This window comes from Sander lucioperca, chromosome 16 (assembly GCF_008315115.2).
Source record: "Sander lucioperca isolate FBNREF2018 chromosome 16, SLUC_FBN_1.2, whole genome shotgun sequence".
Lineage (NCBI taxonomy): Eukaryota > Metazoa > Chordata > Actinopteri > Perciformes > Percidae > Sander > Sander lucioperca.
In genome coordinates, this window is record NC_050188.1 from 25,274,408 (window position 1) to 25,288,085 (window position 13,678).

At 47.2% G+C, this 13,678-nt stretch overlaps 1 pseudogene; it reads left to right on the forward strand.

The window, feature by feature from the left end:
* Positions 1-13,435, forward strand: part of LOC118493396 — a 14,417-nt pseudogene extending 982 nt beyond the window's left edge.
* Positions 13,436-13,678: the final 243 nt, after the last annotated feature.

The window sequence follows — 13,678 nt, forward strand, 5'->3', positions numbered from 1 at the left end:
ACGCCCTCATACTCTGCTTCTGACTGGCTAGTAGTCCTTACCTAGCTACTAGGTATCATGTCGTGATTAAAACGTGTTCTTTCCACCCGTAGTTTCCGGTCTGTTGGAGGAGTGGGGCGAGAACGCAGACGGCAGACCCGCGTCCGACCACTGCCTGGATCTGACCATGGCGGAGGGCGGGTACGAGTGCAAATACTGCAGCTTTCAGACGTCGGAGCTCAACCTGTTCACCATGCACGTGGACGCCGAGCATCCGGACGTCGTCACCAACACCTCGTACGTCTGCATGGAGTGTGACTACCACACCAAGAGGTATACAACGTGTGTGTGTGTGTATATATGTATATGGTGTGTGTGTCTCTATGTATGGTGTGTGTATGTATGGTGTGTGTGCACGTGTGCCTGTATGTATGGTGTGTGTGTGTATGTGTATGTATGGTGCGTGTATGTATGGTGTGTGTGTGTGTGTGCGTGTGCACGTCTGTATGTATGGTACGTGTGTATGTATGGTGTGTGTGTATATGTATGTATGGTGTGTGTGTGTGTGTGTGTTTGTGTATATGTATAGTGTGTGTGTGTGTGTGTATGTATGGTGTGTGTGTATGTATGGTGTGTGTGTGTGTGTGTGTGTGTGTGTGTGTGTGTGTGTGTGTGTGTGTGTCTCTGGAAATGTGCAATTTTAAGCTCATTAAACTATAAGAAAAAAAGTGCTATTACAGTTTTACTGCCACTGCTCCCATTACCCTCCGTAACACGCTCTCTTCCACTTCGCCTGACAACTCCTCTCCAAAACCAACAGCTGTGAGATAACAGAACTCAGCCATAGATTCACTCACTCAAAGCAGTTAGTAGGCGTGAAATAAAAACAGGACACGTCATTTCAGTGTGTGTAGTGTCAACTACGCTAACTAACCGCGTGTAGTGATTAAAACAAACAGACAACGGCTGTGTCTCAAAGACCGGGAAGCAGCCGGGACGTTGAGAATCCACCGTGAGAGGTGATGGATAGTTCCAGTCACTTCGTCATGTATTCACTTCGTTGAAACAAGAGAAGAAAGCCTCACTGAACTGAACAGGACAGAGAAACGTATATAAATGCTCTCTGCCCGCCGTATGCCAACGCCCAGTCTCTGCCCGGGCACGCCCCAGCTGGCCGCACATTTGTTGACAAACTCCGACGCACACGCGACGGTGTTAATGACGATTTATCCCTTTTTAAATGTGAATAAATGACAGTTACACTCACCGCCAGCAAATGCTCTTTCCGTTGTGATTGACGGTATCTTGACAACTCGCCGTTACCTTGTTTTAATGTGACTGTGTTGATGTGACTTGTACATTACAGCCACTCAAACAGGACAGAGTAACACGGCGGATATTTTAATTTTTTTTTTTTTTTGATGACTTTAGGGGCCATCCACACGGAAACGTTTTTTGGTGCAAACGCACATTTTTAGCATCGTTTGGGCCGATCGTCCACACGGATCCTGTAAACGCACTGCCTGAAAACACACTTTTTTGAAACCGGGTCCCAGGGTGAAAAAATTCGAAAACGGCTCTCTTTTGGCTTCGTCTGGATGGTGAAGCCGGCTTTTTATCATATCGATGATGTCATCGCCACACCCCTCGACCTCTCACCCGCAGTCCCGCACGGTCACACACGACTGCGGTGAAGCTAGCGAGCATATCCCATCTCAATGGTCAAACCAGCTCACTTCATTTAGCTAAATAGTTTGTCTCTGCTCCCTGACACTGTCCTCTGCTCTGCCGGTCCTGGATTCTACAAGATATATTGCTTGCGTTATGTAGCTAACGTTAAACATCGCTAAAGTAGACGCTAACGTTAGCTGCTATGGTTAGCTAGCTGTTTAAAAAGTGGAAGCTAGATAACTAGCTCCTTGAACGGATTATAGTAACTTTTACATGGCTTATTGTAGAAAAGCTACTGCAAGAAAAACGTGTAGATTATCAAAAAGACATTGGTTCATTGATGTATGTTTGACTGCCGATGTCTGCTAGTTAGCAGAGCTAATGTTAGCGCGCTAAAGAAGACGGGTTAAAAAAAAGATTGTTTGGTACGTGTGGACGTGGCCTTAATTAAGGCGGCAGGTGCGTGTTGCTAAGGCGGGCCGCCTAAACTGGAAAGTGCTGCGGGATACACTGCTATGCCGAAAAGGGAACAGAGAAAAGACCCTGCCCTGAAGTAGGAGCTGAAAGAGTTACAGGAACTGCGGCCAAGAGGAATTTAATAATCCCCAAAGAAAAAGGGTTCTAGGAACTGCAAAAATCCCTCCGGTCGGAAAGCGGCTTTAATCACGCTCATTCCGCTCGCCGTTTCCTGTAGCTACTTGGTCGGAAAGAGGCTATTAATGTTGTTTTTATGTGTATTTGTCGTGTGGTTGTAGCGTATTTATTGTTTTAAGCCATCAACCTGCTAGGGACTGCAGATGAAAATTAGCCTGTATGGCTAAATCTGGCACATTTACAAGTAGTTACAGGAACGTAGTTATAAGAACAGTCCACACCCAAAACCGTTTTTCTATTTGCATTTCACACTGGCCAAGTGGCCATAGGAACTGACCTTTTGTTATTATAATCACAGCCATCTAACCACCACTATGCGGAAAAGGGAACAGCGAAAAGACCCTGCCCTGAAGTAGGAGCTGAAAGAGTTACAGGAACTGCGGCCAGAGGGACTTAATAATCCCCAAATTGGTCCCCATTGGTTCTACTAACTGCAAAAATCCCTCCGGTCGGATAGCAGCTTTTGTGCTCATGTTGATAAATGTGCGTTGTCCCTTTTTTAAGTAAAGAAATAAAATAAACAAACACTGGTATAACCCACATTTCTTCCCCCGTCCAGTTACGACACCCTGCTGGCCCACAACGCTCGCCTCCACCCGGGCGAGGACAACTTCACGCGGACGATGGTGAGGCAGAACAACGAGACCGTCGTCCAGCAGACGGTCAACGACCTCACCTTCGACGGCAGCTTCGTCAAAGTGGAGGCCGACGAGGCGGAGGAGACGTCCCGCAAGAGCATCGCCCTCAGCAAGACGCCCATCATGAGGATCAGGAGCCGGCCGAGCCCAAGAAGTTCACCGCCGCCGCGCACAAGGCGGCGGCCGCCAGCGACGTCATCAAAGTGGAAAGCGACGACGAGGACGACGAGAACACGGAGCCGCCCACGCTGTCTCCGGCCCCGATGGCCCCCGCCGCCTCGGCCGCCGCCCCTCCGCGCCTCATCCCCGTGTCCGCGCCGCTGCAGGTGCACGCCGTCCCGCAGAGCATCGTGGTCAACAGCTCCAACGTGCTGCAGTTTAAAGGCGGCTCGGCGGAGGTGGCGGCGGCGGCGGTGGCGTGCTGCCTCCCGGGACGCTGGCGCAGGTTCTGTCGGCGCTGCAGAACCAGCAGAACTGCACGCAGACGCAGACGCAGCTGCTCATCCCCATCAGCAGCATCCCCACCTACAACACGGCCATGGACAACAACGTGCTGCTCGTCAGCGCCTACAACAGGTAACGCAAAGGGACGCAACCAATCCAGATTTTTGGGGTTCGGCCGAATACCGAATCCACTGGTTAAAGCGTAACTCTCGCCAAAATGCAACCTAGGGTCTTTTGTGAATGTACCTGAGTCAAACTTACGTTTAAAAGCATAATTGGGACGGAATCGCCACTTTTAAGATTTACCGTATTTTCGTTTTTTGGGTCAAATGGCCTTTTCAATGGGAGTGCTAGGGGGCACTTTTACGCTAGCCTCAAAATACTTATTTTTAAAACACTAACCGGCAATTTCCACCGGCTGCGTAACGGCTGAAGAACGTCGGCGGAGTCATTAGGTTCCATTAAAGTCAGTGTGTGTATTTCCACTGACGGCAGAACGTCTGCATCCCGACTCCGTCCCAGCTCCGGCGGTCCCAGCCCTCCGGAGCAGATACGCAGAGCTTCTATTTTTTAGGGGTGGTGATGGCGCAGTGGATATGACCCATGCCTTTGGTGTGGGAGATCTGGGTTCGATTCCCACTGCGATACATCAACCAATGGTCCCTGAGCAAGACACTTGCTCAGGACACATTGGTGTGACATATATAGCAATTGTAAGTTGCTTTGGATAAAAGCGTCAGCTAAATGACATGTAATGTAATGTAATTTTTGCGGGACGCCGGAGAGCTCCGCAGCAATTCAGCACACGGCAGACAGGAAGTCGAGCACAGAAACAAAATAAAAATCTTGTTAATTTTCAAAGTAAAATCCAGCCATGCTCACGGCGGATCATATCTCCCTGCACTACACCTTGAAAACACAGCTCAGAGTAGTTTCCCCTCTACTCCTCTGGATGGGAACAAACTTGTGGTGGTTTTTGTGGTTCTATTCTACGTGCATTGTGAGATCTCGTGGGTCCTCGAGACTCAGCTGTCAGTCATGGCCGCAGCCGTGCCGCAACAAATCCGGACCTGGTGGGTGTTGACGGACGGTGGAGCACGCAGCCGTTCTGCATTCAGTGGAAATCCAGAGTAAGAAGGCTCGACACAACATGAGACTTTGCTCCAAGTATGACCAGGGGCTCTACACCTTAACGAAAGCGTTGACAACATTGTTTGTGTACACAGAGTTTACTAAAAAGAAAGGTTTTCAACAACTCACCGTAGGTCTTGTTGTTTAGCTCCTTAGTGTTTTAAAAATAGCTATTTTGAGGCTAGCATCAAAGTGCCCCTAGCACTCCCATTCAAAAGGCCATTTGACCGAAAAAACGAGAATACGGAACATCTTAAAGTGGCGTTTCCATCCTAAATATGCTTTTAAACGAAAGTTTGACTCGGGTACATTCACAAAAAGACCCTATAGGTTGCATTTGGCGAGAGTTGCGCTTTAAGACTGAAAAAATAATACCGAATCCTCCTCCCATCCTCAGTCCGTTAACACAGTAAACACATTAATGACGTAAACAACGTCCACAGCAGCGTATTTTTCATTTTATTTTATTTTAACTGTAAAAAAAAGAATAGGCAACATTATAAGTGGAAAAAACTGTTTTGACAATGACCATAGGCCTATGTTTACCGTATCTCAAGATCCAATCAATATCCAAAATATTAGCCTTTTAGATTTATAATCCCATAAAGTAGGCTACTAACGGTCGTCCGGTTACCACCAGTTCTTAGCTGTGACTGTCCTTCCTTTGCCGTACCCGAAGTTGCTGCATTTGGGCTGCTGTCTGTAGATTCTTCTTGCACAACTCGTATTCTTTCGGATGTTTCATACGCAAACGCTTATGGCGCTTTTCCATACATGGTACCTGCTCGACTCGCCTCGACTCTACTCGCCTTTTTTCCATTACGAAAAAAAGTACCTGGTTATCTGCTAACAGGTACTTTTTTTTAGTACCTCCTCAGTCGAGGTTCCCAGCGAGCTGAGGCGAGCTGAAAAGGTGACGTGAAAGCGACAGACGGGGGGGGGTGTCCTGAACAAACCCGCTATTTTTAAACGGTTTAGCCAGCTGTGTTTTTTTTTGCTGCCTCCAGCTTCTTCTAAAACAAAATGTGTCTTCTGGCAACACACACACCTTCCACGTTCTGTGTGTGTGTCGCGTTAGGTCACGGCAGTTTACTGTGGCGCCGCTTGTTTCAGTTCTGCGGAGGCTCCAGGCAGAGCTTTCACCGTATCCTGCGTACCGGCTCCACGCGCACACCAGCTGACAATGTATACATCAGGCCACATATTACACAGGCTACGGCGAAAGCTCTGCGTGGAGCCTCCACAGAACTGTAAAACAAGCTCAAGTGGTCTGTGTTTATACTTGTGCGCTGCATGGTGTGTGCGTCGAGCCGGCATACGACCAGCCACGCTGAGGCGGTACTAAAATCTGAAATGGAAAACGGACGCACAGTGTGCACGAGTCGAGTCGAGTAGAGGCGAGGCGAGCAGGTACCATGTAATGGAAAAACGGCATTAGAGTGTTTCCTCTATGTTGATTTGGAAATGGTGGCCCGCCACGCCAAAATATCTGCCGCCACGTATCAGAAATAGGGCAGCCGCTCAATGTAGTCGCGGTCGCCTTTTTAAATGACCCTGCCTGTCGGAAAGCCTGTCCAGGTGGCGAGGCAACAGACTTTTTATGTATTCCTTTTCTTCATTCTGTCTGGTTTGTGCGTTCGTGAGGAAAACGTGAGTATTGTACATGTGGAGTTTGTTGTGTGACACCATGCAGGACAAATATATCTGTATAGTTTCACTATTTAGATCAAAGTTATGGCAGGAGTTGTCATGAAAGCCTTATTTTCCTTTCTCCACGGCACACTCATAGTCTCCTTAGGTCATCATCGCTGTTAATATGTGATAACGCCGGTTTATATCACACTCTGTGTGCCCTGAGTGTTTATATGTTAAAGTTAACTTTATAATATAGTGTAGGAGGTAGGGTTGCATGATATTGAGTCGATATATCTTGCACCCCTACTAGGAGGTTATTGTGAAGTGAATCTGGATTTAACCACCTTGTGATTTAGTCAACGCTCCATGTCTGTAGCCTACTTGTAACACTGCTACAGCTACAGCTAATATCATTGTGCACTGTAAGTTTATAGCTGCTGCTTTTAGTTCACTCAGGTCAGTCCCCCTCCGTTTCACTGCCGACATAATGCACTACCGTAGTTTTTGTTGCAGCGAAGTGTGAGTTTCCGTTTCATACGTAAAACCTTGTTGTTGTTCGGACAGACCTGCCCCCACTTACTAAAACAATCCTAAAGGAGACACTGGTTTGAACGGCGGTGATGTGTGTATAGTTTAGGGTCCTCGCCACCACCAGACTAATCAGCATTGCAGATTGAACATGTAGCTGGACTTGAATGGCCTTCTTTTGACTGAAAGTGCTGCCAAACTACACTTATTCTGCTCACCAGTTCCATTTCCACTTTTCACAGCCTGCTGCGTTGAACGCTCCCACTACGTAAACACCTTCCCGTAATCAACGGCGCCGTCATTACGTCGACCGCGTAGTCCAAGCGTAGGGTTCGGATCGGTGGAAAAAAATTCTAGGGCTCGGCAGAAACCGACCCGTTCAAAACGCCCATATTCGGTCGAATCCGAAGCCGAATCCTGGATTCGGTGCATCCCTGGTAACGCAAAGCGTTCATCATCTCTCAGGAGAGTTTTAGGGAAGGCACGATACATCGTATTGCCATCGCGATATCAACCTGCCGCAATAAACCTATCGTGAATGCTGCGATATATCGCGACATACACTCTGAGATCTTTGTGTTAGTTGAAAGGTAACTTTACCTGATGAAGGTCTGAGACCGAAACGTTGTATTTTTCTAAATAATTATTGCTTGCGTAATAGGCTGTCAACGACTATTCTAATTTGAATATATATTCGATAGTTCTAAAATACTATTTCGAAGGTGAAAATTCATATTCGAATTATGTGGAAAAAAAATAATTTTAAACCGTTATGCGCACATTGCGCAGAGAGTGTGAGGCGAGAGAGAGAAAGTGCTCGAGTGAGCTCTAGAGGGGTAATATCCTTCACCCCTGACCCGTTTTCATGCCTGGAAGAAGAGGAAGGGAAGAAAGGAAGGAGGAAAGGAAGGAAGGAAGGAAGGAAGAGGGAGGGAAGGAAGGAAGTGGGAGAGGTTCCGATACTGCCTAAAATGCTGGTATCGGTATGCGGTCTTGGCCATCAGTTGATTTACTTGTTTTTGTGTAGGTATACGTTGTCAAATATGTTTAAACTTACATAGACTACCTATACAAGTAGTTATGTCTCTTTGTATCATTTGTCCTGTTATTGATGTAATTGTATTGACAAAATGCACATGCGCAACCAGATTCGAATAGTTCGAATATTATGTCTTTTTTTAGAGGGAATATTCGAACGTCATTTTGAGCATTTTGACAGCCTATTGCGTAATGGTCAGTGTGCGGGACTCTTCTCTAAGCTTTTGATCTGCTACTTTGATCATATCCTACGCACCTGCCCAACAAAAGAGGTGTGCAACAAAGCTTTCTTACGTGTTAGTTGAAAGAAAATATCGGCAGAAAACTGCACTTTAAAATGTAAATTCTTTTTTTCAGTGGTTCTTTTTTAATGTTCAATTTATTTAGCAGAATACTGAAAGCAGCAGGAAAGGCAGGACTGAGTACACTTTGATATCTTTTATTTATTGCAAGTACTGTCGTAATATTCAACAAAGTTATCACAAATCTCCGTCATTTCGTGCAGCCCTCCACTGTAATAATTAGAGGTGTGAAATTAATCAAATAATCGATGCATTGAATCGTGGACGTGGACGATGCTGCATCGATAGTCGGCCGGGCCGTAATCGATTATTTTGTTTACAATTTAATGTATGCCTAACAACCTTTCTGTTTACATATTCTGGTATGTTTTGCACATTCAGGAAGCACCATGTGCTCAGTGCTGTAGTTTTATGTATCTATTATGTATTATTTAGTATCAGAGCACTGCAGAATGTTTGGTTTTTGAAGCTTGAAAAGCTACGAATTAAATATCCTATATGGCTTTAATAGAAAAATGTATTTGCCGCATCGAGATATCGAATCGCTGACATGATAATCGAATCGGGAGATCAGTGAAGATTCACACCTCTAGTAATAGTCACTCTGTTTTTATTTTATTTTTTTACTTCCTTAATGTCCAATGTTCCATTAAGTTTATCTATATATAATGAAACAGTTGTACATTTTTTTGTAATTGTATATATTTGTGTGTAGTATTATATTATTATTTCATGTATATTGTTTCCTATTATTTAATGTTTACTCTGTATGTGTGCTGTGTGTCTGATATTTTGCTGCTGCAACACCGTTATTTCCCATTTTTTGGGAATTCATCTATCTATCTATCTATCTGTCGTCTACTGTCTACTCCTACCTACCTATCTGTCTGTCTGTCTATCTGTCTACCTACCTACCTATCTATCTGTCTGTCTGTCTGTCTATCTGTCTACCTACCTACCTATCTATCTGTCTGTCTGTCTGTCTATCTGTCTACCTACCTACCTACCTATCTGTCTGTCTATCTGTCTACCTACCTACCTATCTATCTGTCTGTCTGTCTATCTGTCTACCTACCTATCTATCTATCTGTCTGTCTATCTATCTGTCTACCTACCTACCTACCTATCTATCTATCTATCTATCTATCTATCTATCTATCTATCTATCTATCTATCTAACAGCTCAGTTTGTAGAAAACTAAACGGTCCAACTGTGATTCCTGTGCGGTAGGTTTCCGTACCCCTCGGTGTCGGAGATCATGGGCTTGGCCTCGCAGACGAAGTTCAGCGAGGAGCAGATCAAAGTGTGGTTCTCCGCCCAGAGGCTGAAGCACGGAGTCAGCTGGACGCCGGAGGAGGTGGGTGCTTCACAGAGACGCTTTTCACACCACATCCACATCCACGCCCGGCTTTGGGCTGCAGGTCACACTTAACGTCCTCGCGTCAAATTTGACCCCTTTTCAAAGTTTCTACGTCAGAAATTTGGAGTTTCTTTCAACCAAATTGCCCCCCAAAAAAAACTTGTAAAAGTAGGGCTCCAACTAACGGTTGTTTTCATCGTCTGTTTGAGCTGTGGGTTATTTTCTGGATGAATGGATGAGTTGTTCGGTCTCTAAAATGTGGATCAGTGTTTCCCAAAAAGCCCAAATGACGTCCTCACAGGTCTTGTTCTGTCCCCAACTCAAAGATATTCAGTTTACTGTCCCAGAGGAGCAGAGAAGTCGCAGTCGTCTGTCTCGAGTATAGTGTGTTACACTAGCGTCACGTGCAGTCTATGTTTCTGTTTCCTGTAACGTCTGTTTCAGAGCATCAGAGAGAAGTGCAGGCGTATCAGCGGCACCAGAATGAGGCACCGAATCGGCGTTGCTATTCCTGCAGCAGCAGGATGTGTTACGAGGAAGTACGGCAAAATAGTAGCCTGTTAGGCACGACGCAAAGCCGAGTGAAGTGAAAATAAATTAATAATGGCGGCATGCGATTAATACAATATGAACGCGTTATGCTCGACCCTTAATCGCATCGCGATTAACGCGTTAATGCTGACAGCCCTTATATATTATATATATATATATTATATATTATATATAGTATTATTATCTATATATAATAATTAAACCAGCAGCTTGCAGCTTAATACTGACAAAACACCACAGAAACATTTCAGCCTGCATGCACGTTCTTTCAAAAGAACGATATTCGAATATCCGGATCCAGCTCTAGAAAGAACCAAGCAGGCCGACCTTGTTGCACGATCCAGATTTTCTTTCCAAACTTGCCATTTCAGCGTGTAGCTCGCTAGCTCAACGTTTGAGAACGGCAACACACGCAGAGCGGATGTCTGGCTTTATTTTGGATAGGGCTGGGGGGTAACGATTATTTATTAAACGATTAATCGCTCCATGTTGCACTTAAGCTCCACCATACAGCCCAGCAGCCCCGGTGTGATGTGTGCGAGAGGAGGAGACTCCGCGCATGACACGTGTTACATTTTGTAACTGTAGTCCAACTTGTGTAACTTTTTGGACACATTTGTTACTTTGGCCTGAATATAGCGTATATATATATATATATATATATATATATATATATATATATTAATATATATATATATATATATATATATATAATATATATATATAATATTTCTGATTATGGCATAGCTTTCTCCCCACCCAATTAGGCTAATAAAGTAATGATTAAAAAAACACAAATGCTGATCAAGGGAGAATCTAAACTCTAGTCGCTACAGGCCTAATTTTGGAAACGTGCTCCCGTTGATAACGTCTCGTACTCCTTCTCTCTGCAGGTGGAGGAGGCGAGGAGGAAGAAGTTTAACGGCACGGTGCAGACCGTCCCTCAGACCATCACTGTCATCCCGGCCAACATCGCGGACCCGCCACCAATGGCCTGCAGTCCATTTTCCAGACCTGCCAGATCGTCGGCCAGCCGGGCCTCGTCCTCACGCAGGTCGCCGGCAGCAACAGCGCCGTGCCGGTTGCCTCGCCCATCACGCTCACGGTCGCGGGCGTCCCCGGCAACCAGCCCAAAGCCGCCGAGCCGTCCACGTCGGAATCAAAGACCGAGATGTCGGCCAGCGCGGCAGCAGCGCTCAGCGCGGACGCGTCTGCGCGGCCAAGCCGAAGAAGTCCAAAGAGCAGCTGGCGGAGCTGAAGGCGAGCTACGGTCGCAGGCAGTTCGCCACGGAGGCGGAGATATCGCGGCTCATGCAGGTCACCAAACTCTCCAAGCGAGCGATTAAAGAAATGGTTCAGCGACACGCGCTACAACCAGAGGAACTCCAAGGATCACCACGTCCTGCTGGGCGAAACGCCGCCCGCCCCCAAAGCGCCGGTGGCAGGAGGAGCACGGGGACCGAGGACCAGCGCTAGCCTCAACGACGGCGCCAACAACAGTGACAGCGCGGCGGCGGCGGCCGCTGCCACCATCATCATCGACTCCAGCGTACGACGCCAGCGATTGCTCCCGACTTCCGCCAACCGCCCCAACGGGCTCCACCAGCGACCCGCGGGTCAAGTTCCGCCACGCCTTCCCCGACTTCACGCCGCAGAAGTTCAAGGAGAAGACGCCCCGAGCAGCTGCTCGTCCTGGAGGCCAGCTTCCAGAGGTCGGACACGCCCTCAGACGAGGAGCTGAGCCGGCTGCGCGCCAAGACGAAGCTGACCCGGCGCGAGGTGGACGCCTGGTTCACCGAGAGGCGGAAGACGCCTTTGGCGGCGCAGGCCAACGAGGACGACGACGGCGAGGGGGACGGGGAGAAGGCGAAAGGGGGTAGGGGTTGTAACGATACACACACACACACACACACACACACATATATTATATATATATACTATATATATATATATATATATATATATATACATACATACCTACATAATACATACACACACACACACACACACACACACACACACACACACACCACACACACACACACACACACACACACTCACTATCTTTGTGGGGACCCCCTCATTGACATAATGCATTCCCTAGCCCCTACCCTAACGTTAACCATCACAAATAAATGCCTAACCTTAACCCTTACCCTCACCCTAACCATAACCTAATTCTAACCCTAATCCTAAAACCAAGTCTAACCCTCAAACAGACCTTTAAACTTGTGGGGTCCCAGCATTTTGGACCCACAAGGCTGTGCAGACCCCACAAGTATACTGTATCCCCGGTTTTTGGACCCCCACGATATAGTAAAACAAGCACATATACGCACGCGCACACACACACACACAACACACACACCCACACACCAACACACACACACACTGTGTGATATCAGTAATATTGTACCGTTATAGTACGATATGGTGATTAAACCTGTAATTTACACCCCTAGAAAGCGTCCTGTGCGGCGCTGTCGTCCTCGGGCTCGGGAGCGGCAGAGCACGCCGCCCTCCGGCAGGAAGGCGATGAAGAAGACGCCGGAGCAGCTCCACATTCTGAGAAGGCCTTTGTGCGCACGCAGTGGCCGACGGCCCGAGGAGTACGACCAGATGTCGGAGGAGACGCGGCCTGCGAGGACGTACATCGTCAACTGGTTCGGAGACACGCGCTACGCCTGCAAGAACAGCACCTGAAGTGGTACTACCTCTACCAGAGCGGGAAGGTAAAACCACCTTTCTGTCTCGGATCGAGTATCTCGCGTACAAGATATCGTACCAGAAATTACTGGTTGAAATTAAGTCACCTTTTAGAATATTACTTTGGAGTAAAAGTCTTAGTCTTAAGTCAGATACAGTATTAGGGGACCACTAAGGTCTATATAAAGAGACTTCAGATACAGTATTAGGGGACCACTAAGGTCTATATAAAAGAGACTTCAGATACAGTATTAGGGGACCACTAAGGTCTATATAAAAGCATCCAAAGGGCACCATGTCATGGGACCTTTTAAACTAACATGAATGTATGTATTTTTAAGGTGGACGAGGCGCGTGAACGGCGGAGCGAAGACCCCGAAGAAGTCCAGGAAGCGTTTCCGTGGTTGGTCACGTAGGACACGCCGGCCGTACCCCTGCAAGCGTCTCGCCACAGGGGGGCGCCACCACCATCAAGGTCTGTCTGTCTCGCAGATTAGATTATTATTAGGTACACCTGGCTCAAACCAAAGCACCCCTATAACAGAGACGTGTTTGGTTTATAACTGTCATGTGTGTCTGACAGTTATCTGTCTGTATAAAGCATCCAAAAAGCAGCATGTCATGGGAACTTTTAAAGAAACTTTTTGAAAAGGGTCAAATTTGACCTGAGAACAACCGGAGGGTTTAATAGTAGTAGTATTATGTGTTTCCGTTAATTCACGTCTCTCCGTTCCTACAGGTGAAGTCCGGTAAGTCGTTCCTGAAGGACTACTACCTCACCACGACCGAGCCCTGAGCGAAAGAGACCTGGACGACCTGGTCACCAAGTCCAGCATGAGCTACGAGCAGGTGAGGGACTGGTTCTCGGAGACGGCCAGGAGCGGGCGGCAGGAGGGGAGGGAGCCCTTCAGTGACGAGGAGGCCGCGGGAGAGGACGAGGAGGAGGAAGAGGAAGAGGAAGAGGAAGAGGAGGAGGGGAGGAGGAGGACAGCAGCAACGGCCAGGGCATGCAGACAGCGAAAGAAGAGATGGAGGTGAA